At 44.9% G+C, this 6,727-nt stretch overlaps 1 pseudogene; it reads left to right on the forward strand.

Annotated features, from left to right (window-relative positions):
* The first annotated feature begins 1,224 nt into the window (after nt 1–1,224).
* LOC123355515 lies at nt 1,225–2,170 on the forward strand (annotated as a pseudogene).
* Nucleotides 2,171–6,727: the final 4,557 nt, after the last annotated feature.

A 6,727-nucleotide genomic window follows, 5' to 3' on the forward strand; every position in this document is an offset into this window, starting at 1 on the left:
ACTTTCACGATACTTATCAATTTTCATAAATTCCAATTTGTATTGTTTGTTAGCTAATTTCCCTTTTTCCAATTTGTTATGTGTTGCTCATCCCCCACCGGGCCCCAATTACTGCCTTTACTTCTTCACTTTGCCACTGAACCAGGTTTTTAGCCAAAGTTTCCACTTTCTTGGCTGTGTTATTGTGGGGGTTTAGCTATCTAATATACTTAAAGAACTCCCAAGTTTCATTCCCATTTTTCTGTCTAAATTTAACCTTCCAATTAGTTTTATTGATATGTTGCCTAAACTTTGGAGAATTAGCCCCTTTGAAGCACTAAGTGTCTATACATATTACAGGTTGGGAACTGTTCTCCATTTTTCCATTTGAATGTAATCAGTTCATTTGTTTATTTTGTTCTCCTTATCATAAGCCCCCTTCTTTGTCTCTTCTCTAAACTGAACAGTCACAGATTTTTCAGTCTGTCCACATCTGGCAGCCTCCCCCATTCTCACAGCCTGTCTCAGAAATCCCCTTTCTGTCTGCTATATCCTTTATAGAGACTGAGTGACAACAACTGAGAACATGTCCAGAGCAGGTTATTCTCCATCCCATTCCTTAGGCATACGAACATTGTCTTTGTTTGGCCACTGCTAGGAATGAGCAGGTGTTTCTGTGGAGTTGCTATCAATGACGCCCGGGTCTTTTCCCTGAGCTGTGCTCTAGTTGGGATCTATCCCCTAGCACATATCTTTGAAAAAATTGCATTTTTTTCCACTCTGAGATGTTGAGCAACTGGGTGAATGGGGAACTCTCTACAGCATGCACTCTCTAGCCTGGCTTTCATTGCATTAAGGAACAAAGATGAATAACCAGCATCCACACTCGTGTTTCCTGCTGATTCCTATTAAGGTTTCCAGCAACACAACATGTAGGAATTATTGTCACACAGAGCACCATAAAATATGGAATTGGCATTAGTAGGGCCAGTTGTTCATAATTAATTCCTCTGAAGAATGAAAATACCAGCTTTCAGTGTGCGAGGAGCACCCAATCTGCTTCACCCATGAGAACAGCCCCTAGTAGTGCATGTAGTGTCTCATATTAACACTATCTCTCCATTCAGGTGTTTGTCCTGCGATCATCACGCTAGACCCTGGGCACATACAGGAAGTCAGGGGAACGTTCGGTACATGCAGGAGACACCGTTCTACCTCAGAGTTGGACACCTTCTCCCCTATCCCATGTCAGGTTCCAACACAACTGACTTCATCAACCCCTCCACCTTCATCCTGCTGGGTATTCCTGGCCTGGAGGTGGCCCATGTCTGGATCTCCATCCCCTTCTGCACCATGTACACCATAGTCGTCTTGGGGAACTTCACCATCCTGTTCATCGTGAAGATGGAGCCGAGCCTCCATGGGCCCATGTACTATTTCCTCTGCATGCTGGCCGTCACTGACCTGGTCCTGTCCACGTCAATCCTGCCCAAAACACTGAGTATCTTCTGGTTCAATTCGAGGGAGATCGATTTCAGTGCCTGCCTCACCCAGATGTACTTCATTCACTGCTTCACAGGGATGGAGTCTGGGATCTTTGTGGCCATGTCTTTTGATCGCTACGTGGCCATTTGTGATCCCCTGAGACATTCTACAATCCTGACAAACCATGTGGTGGCCAAGATTGGCCTTGCCGTGGTGCTGCGCGGCGGCATATTTGTACTGCTCTATCCCTTCTTGGCTAGTCAGTGGCCATATTGCAGAACCAACATCATCCCCCACACATACTGCGAGCACATAGCAGTGGTGAAGCAGGCCTGCGCTGACATTCGTGTCAGTATTTACTACGGTGTCTTTTTGATAGTCTCTGGGATGGGTCTGGATGTTTTTTATCGCTGTGTCCTATACCCAGATCCTCAGGGCCATCTTCAGCCTCCCCACAAAGGATGCCCGGCTCAAGACTTTTGGAACCTGCGGCTCCCACCTCTGTGTCATCTTAGCCTTTTACATCCCAGCTCTTTTCTCCTTCCTCACGCAGCGGTTTGGCCACAATGTACCCCAGCATTTTCATGTTCTCATGGCCAACATGTACCTCCTGGTGCCCCCCATGCTAAACCCCATCATTTATGGGGTGAGAACCAAACAGATCTGGGACAGGCTGCTCCGGCTCATTACTCATAAAGGGACCTAACATTTTCCCCTGGTGCTCTCGCTCTCAGACTGAGCTCCATGCAGACCTGGCTGGTGACATGGTTTCGGACCCTATTCCCTGAATTACTGACCGGCCATTCAAAGAGACATGAAACCTTTTCCTGACCTGGCAGATTTTGGTAGGGGGTTTGTGTCAATTTTAACCATGATTCCAGTGGCTACTTAGTCACTTTAAAGCTCTAGTTTTTTTGGCAGATAGCGTAACAATTAGCTGACAGGTGCACTGTATCTAATTCCTATATAAAAGAAACAAAAATAAATAAATATTAGACCCACTCAGCTGTAATACTAACATTTTGTGGCAAGTCACTGAAGGGACACTGGTTAGTTTTAGAAATTGAATGTATATTCTTACTTTGTTACTAACTCTGCAGAGTGAGGAGACCCTGTTAGGACTCCTGGGTTCCATCTCACCTCTGGGAGGGGAGTGGGGTCTAGTGGGTTACAGCAGGGGCAGATACTTCTGAGGTCTGTATAAAAACACCAGAATGGCCATACTTGTAAGACCAATGGTCCATCTAGGCCAGTATTCTGTCTTCCAGCGGTCGCCAATGCCAGGTGTCCCAGAGGTAATCAACACAACAGGAAATCATCAAATGATTCATCCCCTGTTGTCCACTCCCAGATTCTGGCAAACAGATGCTAGGAAAATCACCCCTGCCTATCCTTGCTATTAGCCATTGGTGGATCTGTCCTCCATGAATTCATCTAGTTCTTATTGGAACCCTGTTTTACCTTTGGCCTTCACAACATCCCCTGGCAAAGAGAGATCCTCAGGTTGACTGTGAAGAAATGCTTTCTTTTCTTTGCTTTTAATCCGCTGACTATTAATTTCATTGGGTGACCCCTATTTCTTGTGTTATGTGAATGAGTAAATCATATTTTCTTATTCAATTTTCCACACCATTTATGATTTTGTAGACCCCTCTCATATCCCCCCTTAGTCATCTCTTTTCCAAGCTAAAAAGTTCTAGTCTTTTCAATCTCTCCTCATATGAAAACTTTTCCATACCGCTAATAATTTCTGTTGCCCTTCTCTGTACCTTTTCCAAATCCTATACATCTTTCAGGAGATGGGGTGACCAGATCTGCACACAGTATGGAATATGTGAGAGTACCATGGATTTCTATAGATGCAATATGATATTTTCGGTCTGATTATCTATCCCTTTCTTAATCATTCCCAACATTCTCTTACCGTTTTTGACTGTCGTTGCACATTGAGAAGATGTTTTCAGAGAACTATCCACAATGACTCCAAGATCTCATTTTTAATGGGTAACAGCTAATTTGTACCCTATCATTTTGTAGATATAGTTGGGATTATATTTCGCCATGTGGATTACTTTGCATTTATCAACACTGAATTTCATCTGCCATTGTGTTGCCCCATCACCCAGTTTTTGTGACTCCTTTGTAACTCTTCTCAGTCTGATTTTGATTTAAGTATTGGAGTAAATTTTGATTAATCTGCAAGTATTGGCAACTTACAGTTTACCCCTTTATCTCTTATGAATATGTTGAACAGCACTGGTCCCAGGACAGACCCCTGGGGGACACCACCATTTACCTCTCTCCATTTTCACCATGTATTCCTACCCTTTGTTTCATATCTGTCAATGAGAGTGCCTGGGAATGCTTTCAGGCTCATCTAATGGTCCTTAATTTAATCTAATGACAAGCCTCTTGTTATGTTAATCGCACTGCCTCTGTTTATAAACCAGCTCCCTGCCCCAGATGTGGAAGCTGGGAGCAGGGCAGAACTCATCACATTCCGCACTCAATCTGTGTTGCGGTTCTGTCTGGGGCTAGGGTGTGGCCGTGAGCAGACCTCAGGTACAAACTCCGGGCCGGCTAGAGAACCCCCTGGCTCCCCTAAATGGTGCCCTGCCCAGCTGGTCTCCCTCTGCTCCGGGGCTGGGACGGGAGCTGCTGACGAGGAGCTTGCTCACAGGTTGGAGGCAGCCCTGGCTGAGCAGGGGCTGGTGTGTGTTAATGACCCAGTACCCCCCTCCCCCACTCCACCCAGAGCCCTGCAGTAACTGGACACTGTCAGATCTGCTCTTTGACCATACTTTCCGGTTGAAAACCAGGTACCTGGCAACCCTAAATGGCACCCAGAAGCCAAAAATCAGCCTGTCCTGGTAAAACCCAGACGGGCGGAAACTCTATTATCTCAGTGTTTCATTATATGAACCATCTGTATCCAGGTGTCTTTGGGCTTTTACTGTACTCTTCACTCACACTGCTTGCACTAAGGGGCATGACGCTGGGGCGGAGGGATCTTTCTAGAAATAAATGGGTCATTAAAGACTATCAGACCTAACAAGCTGTTGCCCGGACAGAAGAAAGCAGTACCAGCGCTCGAAACAAAAGGAAGTTTTCTCCAGCTTCTCTGCAGAGGGGTGGGCCTGGAAGGAGTGGAACCTCCCCAGAAGAGGGAACAGAGAGAGGAGGTGTTGGTCCAGCCTGTAACGATGCGGCCTCTGGCGGGACACAGCTGACAGCTAGTGCAGGGCAGTGAGAGCCCAAGACTGGGTGCCCTTACCATGAAGGCACATCAAACCAGCCAGACAGAGAGGACTTCAGTTCCACCCCACTGGCTAACCACAAGTTATACAAGCAATTATCTCAGACACTCCAGTTTCCCAGTATAATGACCGGTGCCACTCGTTATGGGGATGAATGGTTATGAAAACCAACACCCCAGTAAAAGAAAAAAGGTTCTCCCGATCCCAAAAAACCAAGCCCCAGACCCAGGTCAATATACAAATTAGATCTTACCCACAAATCACGCTGTTGCCAATCCTTTAGAATCTAAAATCTAAACGTTCATTCATAAAAAGAAAGAAATATAGATGAGAGCTAGAATTGGTTAAATGGAATCAATTACATACATAATGACAAAGTTCTTGTTTCAGGCTTCTAGCAAGGATGGAATAAACTGCAGGTTCAAATCAAGTATCTAGAATACAATCACTATTTGGGTGAGCCATTCAGTCTTTTGTTCAGAGCTTCAGTTTGCAGCAAGGTTCCTCCAGAGATAAGAAGCAGGATTGAAGACAAGATGGAGGGGTTTCCAAGGCCTTTTATATTCTCTGCCCATGAAAGGACACCCTTTGATCTTAGTGTGGAAAATGACAGCAGCAAGGGGGAGTCTGGAATCACATGGGCAAGTCACATGCCCATGCATAACTCAGTTTGCAGGCCGATGCCATTGCTTACATGTTAGTTTGAACATTCCCAGGAAAGCTCAGATGTGGACTGGTGTTTCACAAAGTCCATTGTCAGTTAAGTGTTTCTTGATTGGGCACTTATTGAGAATAGTCCCTTCTCAAGAAGCTGAGCAAATGCTTCACTGGTGCAACTTAGAATCAAATCCATTTGAGATACAAGTACAGAGCCAGTATTCATAACTTTGACTACGAAATGATACACACATACAGACAGTATAATCATAACCAGCAAATCATGTTTTATAGACACCTCACACGACAAACTTTGTACAATATTTGCTTCAAATATACAACAGTGGTTGCAACAATGATCGATACGGTCACAGTTTATGTCAATAACATCACACTAAACATAAGTAATACAAAGCAATTCCCTTAGACACTCCAGTTTCCCAGTATCACCACAAGGGCCACTCGTTATGGGGATGACCGGTTATGAAAACCAACACCCCAGAAAAAGAAAAAAAGGTTTTCCCCCGATCCAAAGAACCAAGCCCCAGACCCAGGTAAATATACAAATCAGCTCTTACCCACAAATCACGCTGTTGCCAGTCCTTTAGAATCTAAAATCTAAAGGTATATTTATAAAAGAAAGAAATATAGATGAGAGCTAGAATTGCTTAAATGGAATCAATTACATACATTAATGACTACGTTCTTACTTCAGGCTTGTAGCAGTGATGGAATAAACTGCAGGTTCAAATCAAGTCTCTGGAACATCCCCCGCTGGGATGGGTCATTCAGTCCTTTGTTCAGAGCTTTAATTTGTAGCAAAGTCCCTCCAGAGGTCAGAAGCAGGACTGAAGACAAAATGGAGATGATGCAGCTGCCTTTTACAGTCCTTTTACCTTGCGGCCTGTGCTGCCTTTGTTCCAATCACAAGCCACCCAGCACATGGCATGGGGAAACCTTAGCATTCTGACCACAGACTTATTCTCTATCCCACCATGCATATGTTGTTGCACTGGGCTTGTCGAGCAGGTGAGCTCCTCAGCAGGAGATGGGTACCTGTGAATGCTGAGATGGAAATGTCTTCCCTGGGAATCCCCTTCAGGTAGCCGAGTCCCACACCTCTCTCACCCCAGCATCTGCAGCAACAGCTCACACCAAAAGCTGACACAGGGGTGTGCAACCACTTATAATATAGCTCTGTGCAATCCCAGAGGAGTTCACTCAGACTTTTGAAGAGAAGCGACATATGAATGTAAACAGGCTGGACACCGGAGACACTCTAGCCAATCTCTCTTTTTCTTTGTCTGCACTTCTGTGCTCTTTATCCAGCTTTATAAGTAAAGAATAAT

Source organism: Mauremys mutica, chromosome 1 (assembly GCF_020497125.1).
Source record: "Mauremys mutica isolate MM-2020 ecotype Southern chromosome 1, ASM2049712v1, whole genome shotgun sequence".
In the NCBI taxonomy this organism is placed as follows: Eukaryota; Metazoa; Chordata; order Testudines; family Geoemydidae; genus Mauremys; species Mauremys mutica.